Source organism: Eschscholzia californica, unplaced genomic scaffold (genome assembly GCF_041429995.1).
Source record: "Eschscholzia californica isolate CP2 unplaced genomic scaffold, dmEscCali1.0.p SCAF_2, whole genome shotgun sequence".
NCBI lineage: Eukaryota > Viridiplantae > Streptophyta > Magnoliopsida > Ranunculales > Papaveraceae > Eschscholzia > Eschscholzia californica.
In genome coordinates, this window is record NW_028238309.1 from 42515745 (window position 1) to 42535132 (window position 19388).

The following is a 19388-nucleotide window of genomic DNA, read 5'->3' on the forward strand; positions in this document are numbered from 1 at the left end:
AATTTGAGCCTAATTCAAACTAACTAGACACTATTTCGGACCAATTTTAAACAATGGATCTAGGGAAAAATCCTCACATTAAGATCCAGGGTAAAATTTGAACAAAATCAGTAATTTGACAAAGTAAATACAACAACCTGACCCAAGTAACAGACTTAACTAATTTGACCGAAATCATCCATTCAAAGTCACTAAAGTATGACAGTAGAAATTAAGACAATTTTTTTGCACAAAAGTGATAGAGATAGAGAGAGTGTGAGCCAGAGAACCTGTATCGATTAATATATATATATATATATATATATATATATATATATATATATAGAAAGAAATCTGATTGGTGTGATGGATGAAACCCTACTGATTCACACTTCGGATGAGAGAGAACAATGGGCTTCATATCTCATGATGGCAAGCCCCTCCTTGTGATTAAATGAAGTTCTAAGAACCATTTCCCACTACAAAAATAGGGACTTTTGGCGACGGTTTTTAGTGACGGTTTTCTGAAAACCGTCGGTGAAAGTTAGTAATTCTACGGGTACTCTGAAAATCTACCAACTTGGGTGTCTTTCCCGTTTGTGCCCTAGTTTTCTGTTCGACAGAAGGGAGAGAGAAATCGACCGAGAGAACGAGAAAGAGAGATGAAGGTACCGAAGTGTAAACCCTAGAAAAGCTTAGACGAAGCTGCTGATGCCGAGGTTTGTTGTTTCTCACTCTAGATTCTTCGTTCCTCTTTGTTTCTAATGTGACTGTGTTAGCTAGAATCTGAGGTTAAATTTATATACATGTCTGTGATCTTTTGATATGTCTGTGTTTGAATTCGAGTAGTATAGATTGTAATCTTGAATGATTGAAAAGCTAAGTTCTATGAGTCAGATTATTCTCTTATTATCTCCCCAAATATTTATAAGGCTGCAATTTTTACTTGAATTCGATTAGTATAGATTGTGACCTTTTGATATGTCTGTGGTTGAATTCGAGTAGAATCGATTGTAATCTCGAATTCGAGTAGTATGGTTTAGCACTCTGACCCACGATGAAGACGAGTGTCTCTTTCGACATAACTTTACATAGATAAACAAGCGATACTGATATTCCACCATGAGAGTTGGATTAAGTACTATCCAGCAAACCCTAACACCGGAAGCAGCAACAATTTTAAACCAATCCATTGCTGAAGCAACTCGACGGTATCATGGTCAAACGACTCCTCCTCACGTAGCTGCAACTCTTCTTTCAACACCTTCCGGTTATCTCCGACAAGTTTGTATTCGATCTCACCCAAATTCCTCTCACCCACTTCAATGTCGCGCATTAAAACTCTGTTTTAGACTTTTAGTGTTGCTCTTGATCGTCTTCCTTCTTCTCAAACACAAAATAATCAATCATCATTAACTGGTTTTGAACCACCAATTTTATTTGAATCATATAGATTTAGGGGCTTTATATCATGCAAATATATTGGTTCAGATGTATTTATCTACTAAACTAACTTAAGTTTGAGGGTTGAGTCTTATTACATTGTGCTTAGATTTAGGGGTTTGCTTTTAACAGGAAAAACATGGTACACTGAAATTCCGTGGATCTATCTCGCTTGACTGATTCGGATGGTAATTTAGATTTTTGCTGTTACTAGCTTCTATCTCGCTTGTGCCGGTAGATCTAAGTTTCGAGTTCTTCCACCTCTCTCTCAGATTCATCACAAGAATGGGGAATCCTAACCCCATGTCAGTGTGGAATCCTAACCCCATGTCAGTCTGGGTTTGTAATTCCATGTCAGTATGGGTTTGTAATTCTTTACCAAACAATACAATTCCGGTAAGGTATTGCGATTATTATGAATCATATTATGGGATTGCAATTCCTGATCCCACTCTTTTTTTGCACACCAAACATGACCTGAATTTAAATAACCCATTTCTCTGATTATTTTTGGGGTAAGGTGAGGGAGGCCAAATGAATGCTTGTTTACTGCTACAACTAAAACCCTTCTCCCCTTTTTATGACTAGTTTCCATGTTTCACTTATAATTTGCATTTTCCTTTTATTTGTTTTGATTTTGTGTATGGGTTTTTTTGTTTCTTACTTAACTTGATTGTGCATTGTATTGTAGGCAGTCGAGGGTCGATCACAACATAAGAATCGAGCATCTGCGTTGGCTAGATTGAGAACTCTATTAGCTCTAAAAGGTTAACTTTTGTCTTGGGAATTGTTTTCGTTTTCTAAATTTACATTAACTATGGGCAAATTTGTATTCACTCAATTAAACAAATTATGTAGCTTAAGCCGGGCGAAACAATTAAACAACTACTGCGCTAATTTTACATTTTAACTATTGAATATCTTTGTAGGACTCTCGAGATTCATCACAAGCACCAACTTCACTTAACTGAAATGGAACAACAAATTGTCGGTTATAGGTAAACTCATCTCTCTCTCAGATTTGTAGATTTTGTTACTCCTTAAACCCATCTAATATACTTGCTCTTAGAAGTCCTACTTATATAAATACAGTGTAGTTAAGTTAAATCCTCCATCTAAATTTTCAGAATTTAAAGGACTAATTTTGTGCCAGAACAGCCTCTTCATCATTTAAAGTGGGTCTGAACGAAAAGCTAAGATATAGGAATATAAATTTACATGTTCTTTTCTCACATAAAGAAAGAAAATATTAGGTTTATTTTTTCGAAAGATCGATGCACGGTCATCTTGGTCTTAGCTCCACTAGCCTATGAATTGTGTGACTAGTAACATAATGTTCGTATTTAAACCAGACATAGGATTTAGACACGATAGGTTCATCAGAAACAATATATTCAATATGCAACCACATTCTTAATCCACAGTAAGAAAAACTCCAGTTAGAAGAAACAATCAGTAGAATATAATACATAGAAATCATTACAAATTCTGTTTATGCAGATTTGAATCTCTTACTAGATTTGACAGTGAAGCTCGAAACCAGCAAGGATAACTCTTACTAGATTTGAATCTTTACTGCGAGAAGTTTCTCCGATATAAAAACAGAAAGTCCGACTTCAAGAGCAGAAGTGGTAAATTATAAAACTATAAACGGATAATACAACGATTGGAATATCCACCATCTTAAAACGCCCTTCTGAAATCACGAACACGAACATAAGCATAAATCATGGTGGAATATGTGACTAATAGTTATTGCGTAGTAAAATCTTAGTATCTTATAAACTCTTTAATACCTCAGAGACTAAGTAGTTGATATTGGACTATTCTATGTTCAGGGTTGATAAGTGATATGGCAGATAAATGGATGATGGTTTTCAGGTACGATATGACAGGTACCTATTCATTCTCTTTAATCAATCTCGTTATTCAATTGGTTTACATTTTTTTGTTATATCTTCATTTACATGATGACCACTATTCCGATTCATTATCTCAATATTGATCTTTGGTAATCCAGATGATGAGGATGGTACTTGTTTAACATGATTTTGAAGAAAGTAGAACAGGTAAGTCATCAGGGATTAAAAGCTTTTCCTTCACTTAAGAAGTTTAGATGGAGTAGTTTCTTATGGAATCTTCGAGTTCTCCTTCAATATAAATTTACGACTTGAAATCCTAATCAACAAACTTTGCAACCGTTGCATTAGTGTCTCTGATTTATATGTCTTTGATGTTCCAAAAGAAAGAAAACTTTATATAATAAGCCAATAATCGTTATTCCTCGTTGATTGGTTTACTGCAGGAACAAGAGGTTTTATGCAAGCTCTCAACACTGTCTAGTTCAGTTGGTTCCTTCCACTTTAGAATTGACGACAACTACTCCAATTGACGATTTTAGAAGGGAGGTTGAAGAGCTATGACAGGGCGTAGTAACCTAGTATAATACGAAGACAAAATTTTGATTAGAACTGTTTCTACTAGTATGATATATGAATTATATTATAGTATTTTGACAGATTTGTAAATGTTTTAGATATTGCTTCCAAAACAGGTGGTAAATTTATTGTTTTGAAATACAAATTTTTTTTGAAAACCAAAACAAATCAGCGACGGTTTTTTGCTGTACAAAATCGTCGCTAATAATTGCTTTTAGCGGAGGATAAAAACTCCGTCGCTACCAACCGTCGCGAAAAGTATCCCCGACGGTGGCTTCCACGACGGATTCTGATCCGTCACTAAATAGTTTCTGCGACGGTTTTCTTACAATACCGACGGTTTTAAGCCGTCGTTAAAAGTCTCCATTTTGTAGTGTCCAAAATATCAACCCCCTCTTCCCTTGCCCATCCACGTGAGATGCTATGCCCGGGTCACGAGGCAACATCAGCACACCTAGTTTCACCCTGGATTTCTGTTGGGCATAGGGCAAGATGGAATTTTCAAAGCTTTTCTAAGATCAAACGACAATGTCAAAAAAAAAAAACTCAAACAACAATATATTAATTGAATTTTTTCCAACATTGTCGTTATCTAAATATGGTAAATTTTTGTGTTGGACCTAACTTTCTCCATTGAGGCGACCCAGAAGGTATTCGACACGGTAAATTAAAATATTAGGAATAAATAGATAACGCTTTTTATACTTATGATTAGCAGATTATTTTTATAATGCAAATGTGCTCCCAGAAAAGAAATTTTCTTGTCTCGCCACTGTAAATTAAGTACCTGAAATACTTTCCTTAGATCATTTTTGTTTACTTTTTTTTAGATGTCTCGAAATATGTAATGATGACTTCTTCATTCAAAAGGTTTTCTTTGGCTGCGCTTCTTTGGTTATGACAATTGTGAGGCGCTTCTTTTTATTCATTAACCGACTACCCATCGCGAAAAAATTTATTCATTTTCATTTATAACCTATCATGAACTAAAACTACTTAACACTTTAGCAACACTTTAGCAATGGTTATATAGATCCCCTAAAATAAGTCCCACATTGAACTAAATTAAGTTTCTTCCAACCTCTCATAATCCCACTTGTTCAATTTATTGCAGGAGTATATGAACTAACCTTTATATATATAAAAAGTTGTTCTATAATACCGTAGATACGAAGATTGCAAATAATAAGAAATAAAGAACCAAAAATCAACTTTTATACTAGATAAATTTCACGAAATAAACAAGTGAAAATAAACTGGGAGTCATTTTTCATGAATGGTGCAATTATTGTTTTAAAGTCATGCAATATTACCCCCTTCATCTCTCTATGGTATCATTCACGAATTCTGTCAATGCTCATAACAACCAACCGAAATTTGCCACAAATAAACAAAAACCCGGTATCTAGCTAAGTTCTCAAGTGCAAATCGGTATGCTTGCAGACACATTTTATAACCAAAATATGATATCTAATTTTTACAATAAACTTGAGCTGAACTTAAACTAAATTAACTTGTGTAATACAACATCTCACCCACAAAAGATCTCCTATGAATATCAACTGAAACAATAGATTATGTTGCTATTTTCACAAATAAAAGATTGTCAATTATCAACATCCGGCTCCGCGAAGAACAAAAAGACAGGTTTTGCAACTTCACGACAGTACTCACTTTAAGGCATTGATGATGAGTTAGATTTTCTAAGTTTAGTTCTGATAATGGGTGTGGGTTCATATAGTAAGATTTTCTTGAATGGGGAATAATGTTCCAGTTATGTTACCTTCCATGTACGAAAAGGTTTCACACCTGGGAATAGGCCTAACTTTACCCTTTCGATCAACCTCAATTGGGTAGTTTATAAGATGTGCTCTCATCTCTATTACGTCCTCAGCTGCAAACTGTTTCCAATTGTATTCCCCCATTGATCTAACACTTCTGACGCATTCTAAGCTCTCTGGTTGTGTAAAGCAATCCTCAAGAACTCCGATATGCTCCACCCATAATGGCATCTTATAACCGTAAACTGGTTATCTCTCGAAACTTCAAGGTTATATTTGGCATTCAATTAAAGCTTACCTGTCCATGAGGACTAGATCGTTGTTTCGCCCATGTATGCTGAGGCTGGTAGGCACCCATTGCTATCTTAGTATCTCTAGTGCCCTCCATAGACCGTTGATTGATGTTTACAAACCCGATTATCAGATACTCATCATCCACTATCATTCCTTTTGAATGAACATATATTATGAAGCGTCGACTCTTTCGCACTAGTGCCTGTAGCGTCCGAGATGCACATTTATTCAAATTACGGAAAACCAACTTTACGAAATAAAAAAAAACGATAAAAGTAGTTTTGTATTGGTGGATTTGAGAAATACTTTAGGAGTATTTGCTGCAGTAGGACTTCCGCCAAATGAAGCCTCACTACCATCCAAAGCCTTGTGATTGCCTAAGCAGAAGAAGTTCAAATAGTCCTGTGGATTGTATCATACATTCTCAAGTCCAACCTCTTCCAGGGTCTAGTAAATTGTATCATACATCATTTGCATTGTCTTATGCTGAAAAATCAACATTGGTCGTGTTAATAATTGCGTACCAAGGGTTTGAGTCAGGCACAATCCTGGCTCGAGTGAGGCTCTCATACATCATTTGCATTGTCTTATGTTGAAAAATCAACATTGGTCGTGTTAATAATTGCGTACCAAGGGTTTGAGTCAGGCACAATCCTGGCCCAAAGCGAGCAAAGCCTCACTTTGAGCCACCAAATTCTAGGACCATATAAACTTTCAAAATTGGGTAGTCTATAAAAAAGATGAACCTAAGTAGAGCCACATGCTAAAAGTGGCGGACTCAGAAAAAAAAATTCTTCCGGGGAACACTTTTAGTTATAATTAACAATTGTAAATTATCTAAAAATCTTGGTACGACATTCAAGCTAGTAATTTATATATTATAGTTATATTCTTAACTAACTCGATTATTGCTCAACTGTGAGTTGTATAGATTTCGTCTCAATACAAATAATTAGCTCTATACGCGCTCAAATACGACTCCAGTTATTTACCTATATTAGGGATCCACCCCCAAAACGATAATGCTTTAGGGGTTACCCCCATTCTTTATTTTTCCGTCAAAAGCCCGTTAAGTTGCGAGCGTGCCAGTCACGTGAGCTTCCTTTGACAAATTTGCCCTCTCCATCAACTTTACTGTTGGGGGTCCTTCGCTAAATAGTTGTTTTACTGTGGGGGTCCTTCACCATTTTAATACTACTTCCTATCTTCTCATAAGAAAGTTGTGATTTTAGTGAAAACAAAGTTCAACTCTCTTCCAAGTGAGTAACTAGGTCGAGGTTTAACTTGGGTTTTGGAGCTCAGCTATAATGGAGTTCTAGAAAAGAAGGTTTCAGATAAATGCCAGCTAAAATTGGAGAAAATTATTAGGTTTGAGTCATTATGCTCAATTTTAATGTTTTCTCTGTAAATTTGTGTTCTTCAATTTAGTACTTGATCTTGAATTTGGAGCAATTAAGCAAAAGTTCTTTTCTTTTGAAAAACATTCAAAAGTTTTTCAATCTTTTTCTCAAGATCAGACTGTTATTCATGTAATGTAGTTGGTATTTCAACCTTTTTCTATCTTTTTCTCATGATCTTGAACAGATTGAAATACCAACTACATTACATGAATAACTGTCTGATCTTGAGAAAAAGAGAATAAGATTGAAAAACTTTTGAATTTTAACTAGCATTTATCTGAAACCTTCTTTTCTAGAACTCCATTATAGCTGAACTCCAAAACCTAGGTTAAACCTCGACCTAGTTACTCACTTGGAAGAGAGTTGAACTTTGTTTTCACTAAAATCACAACTTTCTTATGAAAAAAATAGGAAGTAGTATTAAAATGGTGAAGGTACCCCACTGTAGAACAACTATTTAGGGAATGACCCCAACAGTAAAGCTGATGGAGAGGGCAAATTTATCAAAAGAAGCTCACGTGACTGGCAAGCTCGCAACTTAACGGCCTTTTGACGGAAAAATAGAGAATGGAGGTAACCCCTAAATCATTATCGTTTTGGGGGTTAATCCCTAATATAGGTAAATAACTGGGGTCTATACACTAAATAACCCATATATTATTTCAAAAGAATGAGGGACCTTTACGTCCAAAAAAATTCTCCACAATTTACGTTCTTAAAGAAGTTAAAAGAAAAAAAAAAGAGAGAGAGATATTAGACTGGTTTTAGAAAGAAAAAAAATCAGAAAAAAGAATATATCTATTATATATAACACAATGGTGTTTTTTGAGGTGAGTCGTAGATTTATGTCTTGGATATTCACGTCCATCCGATATTCATCAAGAATTATCTAATCTCACGATTAAAATTGAATTTCAAACCCATTAAATCAGAAGTTCCTTAATTCTCTCCCACTTTTTTATAACCAACCACAAAAACCCACTATATCTCACGATTTATGACTGCTAAAAGAAAGCTCTTCAATTTTCTAACTACCCGCAAGCACATTTCTTATTTGAAAACTGCCCACATCTTCATCTCCCTAAAATCTCTCCTCACCCATAAATCTCTATAAGTATCTCTCTCTATCCGTTCAAATACCCATGACCAAAAAAAAAGTAGAAATAATTAGTTTTCAAACAATCATCTTCTCTCTTTTTGAAAGAATTTTCTATTTTAAAATGGCCAGCGCTTTGGGGAAAGTTAAATATTTTTCGGGGTGTGAAATTTTAAAGGGAATATATAGAATTTTAGAAATTTACCGGGGAAATAAAAAAAAAACCCTTCACCTCACCTCACTCTAGTGGTGGCCAACGGGCCGTGCCGTGGCGGCACGGCTTTGAGCCGTGTCGTGTCTAGACTACAAGGTCTTGGCACAGAAACGCCCCATGGCAACGACCCAGCCGTTGCCGTTCCGTTTCTGTGGCGGTCCCAGCCGTTTCTGTGTCGAGTTGTGGTTAATGGCCCAGCTGTTGCCAAACTTAACAAAAGAAAGCACTAAATAATTTTTAAGTCAAACGTTGTGATCTTTGTTTAAACTTTAGAATCTATGTTTATTTTATTACTTAATAATTTTATTAACTATTAATTTTGTCAATTAACAACTACTTTCAACAAACCAACAGTAATATTTTGTAAATTAAGTACCTGTTTCTAACGGGGTCGCGTGTCGTGGCGGGTTAGGAACGCCATGGGCCGTGGCGTGTCGTGTTTCCGTTCCTAACTTGTCGTGGTTGACGGGTCTGGGAGCTTAAAATTCTAGACCCGCCACGACCCGCTTGACCCGTGACGGGTCAGAACGACACGACACGCGATGTTCCGTGTCGTGTCGTGTTGCCTTGTAAACGGGTTGTGTCGGTCCGTTTCCGTGCCAACACGACCCGTTGGCCACTACTACATATCTCTCTCCACCTCTCTGTCTTCTCCGACAGGTCGCCGGCCGAAAAATTTTCCGGCCGATGACCATGGAAAAAAAAATTTCACTCTCTCTCTCTCTAAAAACTCCGTCGAAGGGAAACCCCTTCGCCGGAGTTTCTAGAGAGAAAGTGGATTTTTTTTTCATGGTCGTGTTGGGTTTTACACCCTTCTACTAGTGTTTATAGCGGAATTAAGACATCTAATGTCTACACTAGTATTCCCAGGATCACATGCATAAACCTATGATAATCATTAATTAAAACTAGAAAGATAAATACCTTGTTCGCTAGTTTTCCCTCGAACCTTTCCAATTGCTTATGAGAAGACCAAGAGCTTCAAGTGTAGCTCCTCTACTTGGGACACGAGCAAACAATTTGATCTCCCACCTTGTTGTATAGCTAGCACACCAATGGTGGTTGGAAAAGAAGAACTCCTTTCTTCTTGACTAGATAGATAGTTAATGGGAATTAGCTCACTTTCTCCTCTCTACTTGATGTGGTAGAGTAAGAAAGCTTAGAGAGAAATTCCACACCTTATTCTCTGCCCTAAGAGTGTTTATATAGAACCCTAATAAGAATCCACCTCCTTTTAGGTTTCCTAAAACACCCTTTAGAATAAGATTTAGGGAAATAGTCGAAAATAGCAACTATTGGTATTTTCTCAATTCCCTAAGGATGAGGTGCCCAAACACCACGAAAATTGGCAGATATAATGTTTATTATATCAGCAACTAACCCTCCAAAATTCAGCCCAATCCGAGTCCTATAAGTACCCGAACCGGTCTAGGCCCAAAAACCCTGTTTTTGGCCTTTTTGTACTATCTTTGCCTAATTCCTTTTTAGGCCTATGAGATATGTTTATGGGACACTCCCATGATTATATCTCACTCCCACTAGTCATATCCTAGATCAATTTGTCACTCTTATGTGTAACCCGTTGTAGGATCCGATCGAAGTTAGCCGCGAATTACTTCGTAATTCGACGATCGTAGTTGGTCTCTAGCTACAACTCTACGATCCCTAAATCAATCGGACTTGATGATCTTCCACATCAATTGTCCTATCCGACAAATTGTTCGCATTGTCACCTTGGTCGAAGGACATCTCCTTCAACTCCTTCAGACTCCCACTTGGACTTAGAACAAGTACAATGCTCGATTCCCATGTCACTTAGTATCCCATCTGATACGTCACGTCATTCAGACTTTCTTGATCTCGAGTACAACTGTCAAAACAAATGATTAACTTTTAATCCATTTGAGCACGGCCATGCATTTTCAGTTGTTGCTCGTCAAGTGGCCCGAGGACACTGTACCCTAACATGGTTAGTAGGACATAATCCATTCTTGCGCTCCCACTCAACTTCATGTCTATCCTGTCCTTCCCAGTATCCGCCTTTATAACCTCCTTTTACGGCGCGGCGTTTAACGGAACCAAAGTCAGACATTCCTTACATAAGATGAGCTGAGCACTCATGTTTTGAGGAATCTCTTCAATCTTGTCTTTGTGAGAAGTTTGACGATTTCATCATTCTTTGGATGAACTTCTCACGTTGAGGGTTATTCCAGTGTATAATCCCTATTATGCACTCACGTAGTCGAATCGAATACACTATTTCTATAGCCCATGAAACTGCGCTATCCCATCGACTCCCGTACTAGTCTTCGTGAGTCATTGTTGTCCATGCAATGACCTGGACTAGGGAATTGATAATGAATCACTCCAAGTTCACTTAGTAGGGTTTCATTCATCAGATCACGTATCTGACAAGCCTACTCGGAGCGTTTTCTTTATCGTGTGGACTGTCTCTTAAAATACCAAACCAAATTTTAAGGACAAAATAAAATTTCTTTTATTTTATTTATCGAATGTAAGTAATTAGGCACATAAACTCTATTATGAATCCAAATTACATTTGTTGCCATTCCCCAATGCGCTTTATACCAATGTCCCTCATGTGTGAATCATGTTTGGGCTGAGGTAACGGTTTGGTTAACGGATCTGCAACGTTATCATCCGTATGAACCTTGCAAATTACCACATCTTTTCTCTCTATGATTTCTCTAATCAAGTGGTACTTCCTTTGGATATGTTTGGATTTTTGGTGCGCTCTTGGTTCCTTGGCTTGGGCTATAGCTCCGTTGTTGTCACAATAGAGAGTCACGCCCTCTTCCATGCCAGGTACGACACCAAGTTCTATCATGAACTTCTTGATCCAGACTCCTTCCTTTGCAGCTTCCGAGGCCGCTAGGTATTCTGCTTCAGTGGTAGAGTCTGCAACTGTGCTCTGCTTGGAACTTTTCCAACATACCGCTCCTCCATTCAGACAGTAGACGAACCCAGATTGTGATTTGAAGTCGTCTCTATCCGTTTGAAAGCTGGCATCCACATGGCCTACAACTTTTAGTGTATCTTCCCCGCCATATACCAGGAAATGATCCTTAGTCCTTTTCAGGTACTTTAGGATATTCTTGGCGGCGTGCCAGTGCGCTTGGCCTGGATTTGATTGGTAACGGCTACACATGCTCAAAGCATATGAGACGTCTGGGCGAGTGCAGATCATGGCGTACATGATTGATCCTATTGCCGAAGCATAGGGTACTTTCATCATGTGTGCTAGCTCATCAGGACTCTTAGGACACTGATCTTTGCTAAGCACCATACCATGTGACATGGGAAGGAATCCTCTTTTGGAGTTTGTCATCTCGAACCGTTGAAGAATCTTATCTATATAAGTTTCTTGACTAAGTCCGATCATCCTCCTTGATCTATCTCTATAGATCTTGATTCCCAATATGTATTCTGCTTCCCCTAAGTCCTTCATAGAGAAGCATTTCCGAAGCCAGTCTTTAACTGATTCCAACATCGGAATATTGTTTCCTATGATTAATATGTCATCGACATAAAGGACTAAGAAAACTAGGTCGCTCCCACTAACCTTCTTGTAAACACAAGATTCTTCTGCATTCTTGAGAAATCCAAATTCTTTGATTTTCTCGTCGAATCGAAGATTCCAACTCCGGCTTGCTTGCTTGAGTCCATAAATGGATTTCTTAAGCTTGCAAACTTTTCCAGCATTTTTGGAATTTACAAAACCTTCGGGTTGTGTCATGTACACATCCTCTTCCAAGTGTCCGTTCAGGAAGGCGGTTTTGACATCCATTTGCCAAATCTCATAATCATAATGAGCTGCAATTGCTAGAATGATCCGAATGGATTTAAGCATTGCGACAGGTGAAAAGGTTTCATCATAGTCTATGCCATGAATCTGTTTGTATCCTTTTGCCACGAGTCTAGCTTTGAAAACGCTAACGTTTCCATCCTTGTCAGTTTTTACTTTGAAAACCCATTTGCATCCGATTGGTTTTGCTCCATCGGGCAAATCGATCAAGTTCCATACTTGATTTTTTGACATGGAATCCATTTCCGATCTCATGGCTTTTAGCCATTTTTCGGAGTCGGGGCTCGTCATAGCTTGGTTGTAGGTACTCGGCTCATTATCTTCTAACAGTAGGATATCTGTTTTCTGAGATAATTCCTGGAGCCTTTGTGATCTACGAGGGGCCTGAGCAACTTTTGGAGTGTTCTCAACTAGTTGAGATGTCTCCTGCGAATTTGATTCGACTTGAGCGGGAGGTACTCTCTCGACCTCATTTTCCTCTTCCATACTTTGTGTATAGATAGGAGCCGCTAAACCTCTTGATATTTCTATATCTGTGTTTATTTGTTGCTCATATCGAATTTCATCGATATCTACATTTCTCCCACTTGTCTGTTTGGAAAGGAATTCCTTTTCAAGGAAGACACCATCTCGAGCAACAAACACTTTGTTCTCAGATTCGTGGTAGAAGTAGTAACCCCTTGTCTCTTTTGGATAGCCCACAAAGAGACATTTGTCTGATTTAGGTGCGAGTTTGTCTCCTTGTAAGCGTTTTACATAAACTTCGCATCCCCAGACTTTGAGAAAAGACAGCTTTGGAATCTTTCCAAACCATAACTCATATGGCGTCTTTTCTACAGCTTTTGACGGAGCTCGGTTAAGTGTGAAAGCAGCCGTTTCTAGAGCATACCCCCAGAACGTGTTTGGAAGATTTGCTAAGCTCATCATAGATCGAACCATGTCTAACAAGGTGCGATTTCTCCTTTCAGAAACACCATTCATCTGGGGTGTTCCTGGCGGAGTGAGTTGAGATACTATACTACAACTCCTAAGATGATCGTCAAATTCTTGACTCAAATATTCACCACCTCGATCGGATCGAATGGCTTTTATTTTCTTGCCAAGTTGATTCTCTACTTCGTTCTGAAATTGTTTGAACATGTCAAACGATTCGGACTTATGCCTCATCAAGTATATGTAACCATAACGAGTGAAGTCATCCGTGAATGTGATGAAGTAGCCATAGTTACCTCTCGCCGGAGTACTCATTGGTCCGCATACATCCGTATGTATGAGTTCCAAGGGTTCTTTGGCTCGGTCTCCTTTTCCTTTAAAAGAAGACCTCGTCATTTTACCCATTAAACATGATTCGCATGTGTCATATGATTCTAAATTATACGAACCTAGAAGTCCATGTTCATGGAGCTTCTTCATGCGTGTCATGTTAATGTGACCCAAACGACAATGCCAAAGGTAACTTGGATTTGAATCATCTGACCGTAGCCTATTGGTTTCTATGTTGAAGACTTCGTTCTCAATATTCGTAATATAGAGACCGTTGTATAGCTCAGCACTGGTATAAAACATTTCACCTTTGTATAAAGAACAACGCTGGTTTTTTATTAATAGGTGATATCCCTCTTTGTCTAATTCTGAGACTGAGATAATGTTTCTAGAAATAGAGGGTACATAATAGCAATTATGAAGTTCTAAAACTAGACCAGTTTCCAAAGGTAGACTGAAAGTTCCTACAGCTTTCGCAGCAACCGTTGCTCTATTTGCTACTCGTAGGACAAGCTCCCTTCTAGATAAATACTTGATTCCCTTAAGGCCCTGCACATCATAAATGATATGAGCACCACATCCGGTATCGAATACCCAGGATTGAGAATCAAATGTATTTGCTAAGTTAACTTCGATAACATAGATACCTTGGTCGGAATCGTGAGTTCCTTCCTTTTTCATTTTGTTCTTCTGAATCAGTTGAAGTTCTTTCTTTGATTCAGACATTCCAATGCCTCTCCGGATTGCCTTAGAAGTTCCGTACTTCCTCAACCGTGATTTGTTTCGGGACATGTCCCTTAATCGACGGATGATTGTGTGCGCATCCATTTTCCTGAATCTCTTTTGAAGATTAGGCTCCATGGTTGCCAACATAAGGCAAGTTACTGAAATTGATTTCATCCGGATACTTTTGGCCTGCTTTTGTTCCTCAATCTTTGAGTTCGCAGTTATTCTTGGAATAGGGGTATCCAGTACGCTTTCTTTGTTTGTAGATTTGAGAACACTTCTCAATCTCTTTTCCCAATCAAGGAAGTTATCCATGTTCAATTTGTCCTCATCAAGGATTGAACATAGGTTGAAAAGATTGATTTTTGCCATAGTAAAACTACATGAAACAGAAAAAGGATTTTGCTAAGTATTACATTCGATAATTTTTGCAAAAAGTCCTAAGTTTTTGCCACATTATTCAAGATAAAACGTGTCCCTAGATGAATAATGCGATTCCGAGATCCCATCTCTCAAGGATTAACCGGACTAGGGCCCTGCCCTTAATTCCCATTGATTTAGGTGAGTGAATACTTTCACTGATCATACCATATGATTCTCGGTTGATGGATTACATGTTTAGTGTAAAATCCATCCTTTTGCCTCGAGTATCCAAGACTCTCTTGCTGATCTCGTTGAGTAGAACCATTTAGACATGTAGGCCTCTTCTATAGGCCTACCCGCAATGTCCCAAGGTAGAGGAGGTACTCTGCGAATGCCGACCCACCTTCCTCGAACAAGGGCGCAAGGAGTGTCTTAATTTGGATAGGCATTGTACTCAAAATTACTTTTAGGGACTTTTACGCTAGTCTGGCGTTCGTTTTAGTGAACTAATTAGCCTAACTAACATCCACGACATAAAGCGTAAATAAGTAAGTAAATGCGCGCGAGAAAGTAAATCAAGCACATATGGATCCTAGTATGGCCCCTAACCTAGAAGATCTAATCTCCTTTGGTTTGCTTCTTGTTTCGCCTTTTTTTTTAGTTCGTCTAGATCTCCGTCTTTGAACCTCCATTGATTTCTCCCACTCGCCTTTGAATTTCTTCCTTGAGTTTCATCAATGGACTCATAAACCCTAAACTCTAATTACAAGACTCAAACGATTCGCAGATCGTGTAAACTTGAAATTAAAATTATTACAAAACATGCACCCATCCGTGCTCAAAACAAGAATAAGAAATAAATTCTATGGCCATACTAGTTTCCGCATTCACATCACATGCAATCATATAATATATTTCAAGGCTATCAATTATATATGCATGTATATCCGGGAGATACTTTTGTCGACATCCGTATGTCATGTACGCACCTTAAGTCTACATCAAAAGATTAGACTAATGGTGTGTCTTGGTTTGATTTTAAAATTTGATTTTAAAGAGAAATTCCGTTTGGGCCTTGAATGGCCCGGGTTAATTTCGGAAATATTTGGATTGGAATTTTGGGAGAAAATTTGGATAAAACTCCCACTCGAATAGTGGTCCCTTTTCGTGGTCCGAAAAGCCTTGAAAAGACCCGGGACAAGTCCTAGACAAGTCTCGGCCCCAGCCCACAAAAGGGCTTGGACAAGGTCCGGATATGGCACGGCCCATAGGGCCGGCATGTCCGAGCCGAGGCCAATAGGCCTGATCTCGTCCTGGCCGGAGCCAGGACGCTAGTCCAAGCACCAGACGCGTCCTAGACGCATCTGGTGCTGGACCGGACCAGCACTAGGTGTCTCGGACTTAGTCCGAGACACCCAGGACCCCAGACGCGTCTCCAAGACGCGTCTGGTAGTAGCTATTGGACGCGTCTGGAAGACGCGTCCTGGTTAAGCTACTGGTCGCGTCTGGAAGACTCGACCTGGAGCAGCTGGACGCGTCCTCAGACGCATCCAACAGTAATCTTGGACGCGTCTACCAGACGCGTCCTCCAGGCTACTGGTCCGGCCAGAAAGCTTCCTGGCCGGACCTATTGAGTTTCTAAAAAACTCAATAGTTCCCTTTTTTTTTGTGTTGCAATTTTAAATTGCTTTTCCCAAAATTTGAAACACTTCTAAAATATTTCAAATTCTTTTTAGAACTATTCTAAATTTCCAAATTTTGTTTTCACAAGTTTCCAAAAAACTTAAAAACAACTCTTTTAATCAAACCAATTTGGATCAAAATTTTAGGTTTTGAAATTCTTTTCAAGAACAAATTTTGAAATCTTTTGACAAATACTTAAATCTTATTCAAAATTAATCAAAAATTTTGTGTTTTAAACACTTTTAAACACAATAATCTATCTAGAAAAGCATGGAATTGGTCCAAAACTTAGATAAGATAGGCTAATTGCAAGAGGCTCTGATACCACTGTTGGGTTTTACACCCTTCTACTAGTGTTTATAGCGGAATTAAGACATCTAATGTCTACACTAGTATTCCCAGGATCACATGCATAAACCTATGATAATCATTAATTAAAACTAGAAAGATAAATACCTTGTTCGCTAGTTTTCCCTCGAACCTTTCCAATTGCTTATGAGAAGACCAAGAGCTTCAAGTGTAGCTCCTCTACTTGGGACACGAGCAAACAATTTGATCTCCCACCTTGTTGTATAGCTAGCACACCAATGGTGGTTGGAAAAGAAGAACTCCTTTCTTCTTGACTAGATAGATAGTTAATGGGAATTAGCTCAGTTTCTCCTCTCTACTTGATGTGGTAGAGTAAGAAAGCTTAGAGAGAAATTCCACACCTTATTCTCTGTCCTAAGAGTGTTTATATAGAACCCTAATAAGAATCCACCTCCTTTTAGGTTTCCTAAAACACCCTTTAGAATAAGATTTAGGGAAATAGTCGAAAATAGCAACTATTGGTATTTTCTCAATTCCCTAAGGAGGAGGCGCCCAAACACCACGAAAATTGGCAGATATAATGTTTATTATATCAGCAACTAACCCTCCAAAATTCAGCCCAATCCGAGTCCTAGAAGTACCTGAACCGGTCTAGGCCCAAAAACCCTGTTTTTGGCCTTTTTGTACTATCTTTGCCTAATTCCTTTTTAGGCCTATGAGATATGTTTATGGGACACTCCCATGATTATATCTCACTCCCACTAGTCATATCCTAGATCAATTTGTCACTCTTATGTGTAACCCGTTGTAGGATCCGATCGAAGTTAGCCGCGAATTACTTCGTAATTCGACGATCGTAGTTGGTCTCTAGCTACAACTCTACGATCCCTAAATCAATCGGACTTGATGATCTTCCACATCAATTGTCCTATCCGAAAAATTGTTCGCATTGTCACCTTGGTCGAAGGACATCTCCTTCAACTCCTTCAGGTCGCCGGTCGAAAAAAATTTTGGCCGGCGACCTGTCGGAGAAGAGAGAGAGAGAGAGTGGTTGGGAGAGAGAAGATGAGGTGGAGAGAGAGAGAGAGAGGTAAGGTGGAGAGTTTTTTTTTATTTTTATTTTCCTCTAACAACTTACAAAATAAAATTGTCAAACAAAATTGACCAACTTTTTACTAAGTCTTCACACCCCGGAAACTATTTTGCTTTCCCCAAAGCGCTGGCCTTTAAAATTCTTTACCATTTTTATTGTATTTTTATTACTCTCTCATAACATAATTATAGAAAATTCGTGCCCATAGGACACGGACTATACCCTAGTATATATATGGAGAAGAATGACTATAACAAAGTTAACGGGAGTCAACGTTGAATTTACAAAGAAAGAAAAGCTAAATAAACTGATTTCAAAATAAAATATCGAAATGTAAGAAATATAGGGCTAATACGATAGCCAATTTAAATATTGATGTGTGACGCCCCGTGTTCCGAATCACGGTTTGCCCGGCAGTTTATAAAAGAAACTCGGTCTAATACTAACTCAAACCAGTTTCAAATATAAACCCAAGCCAAAACTCTCATTACGGGTTACAAATCAAGAACAAACACAGCGGAAAATCAAATATAGTTTAAACCTTTTGAAAATATGCTCGGAAAATATGTAACCCAAAATAGTTTTCATAAAGAGAAAAACAACTTGAATTCATGTTTATAAATAGTTCACAGAAAAGACTGAATTTGGACAGAGTCTCCTCTATAAATTGAACATATCAAACCTGAAAAACCTGTCAAACATTCATACATATCTCACAAACTTCTAAATAACAATAGAATCAAATAAAAAGTGATAATGTGCATACTATTTACATGTGTACAATCGCAAACAAGTGAGAGAACGATCCTAACTATTCTAGATGATACATATATAATATTAACGATGTGATTATGTTGAAAATATAATAGAAATTACAATCTTAGATAATGTGAACCGTCGAAGTAAACTATGTCACTCCGGGTCACCAATACCTGCAACTGAACAACAACAAATAAGAATGAGATAACTCGAAGGTCAGCTCAGTAGGATACCTAGACATCCTACCCGCACCACACAAATCAACATATTAATATATCAATAGTTATAAGTGTTACATATATACAGAGATATCAATATGCACACGAAGCAAAGCAAAATAGCAAGATAATTCTTCTAGCTTACCAAGATCACGACTGAATACGCCCTCAGCCGGGGTCACCTACTATTCGGCTAGGAAGAACCGTTCGGCCTTTGTTAGTGCGTAGGCAGGCGGCGCCTTATCGAACGTTTGACTACTGCAGTGTACACATGGATCCACGTAATACCCCGGTAAGAGCTTCCGTAACTCTCCCTTCGTCATCATCGTCCATCGGGCTGCCTTGTGATCTCAATACGCATCGAATAGTAAATCTCACCCAAATAATGATACGCTTAGAATATGTCATGACTTACCCAGACGACTATAAGAGCATCGTCGTGTAGCAGAGCCATATACCCACGGCGATACAATTATCTCATCTTGAGGCGCGTCCTATCTCCG

General features: G+C 38.2%; 1 long non-coding RNA gene across 1 annotated transcript; it reads left to right on the forward strand.

Moving 5' to 3' along the window:
* The first annotated feature begins 597 nt into the window (after positions 1 to 597).
* On the forward strand, positions 598 to 4028 carry LOC147558065 (uncharacterized). The gene is made up of 6 exons (XR_015235424.1): positions 598 to 698; positions 2114 to 2189; positions 2352 to 2420; positions 3261 to 3317; positions 3443 to 3491; positions 3728 to 4028. It is a non-coding gene; the product is annotated as an uncharacterized LOC147558065 (long non-coding RNA).
* Positions 4029 to 19388: the final 15360 nt, after the last annotated feature.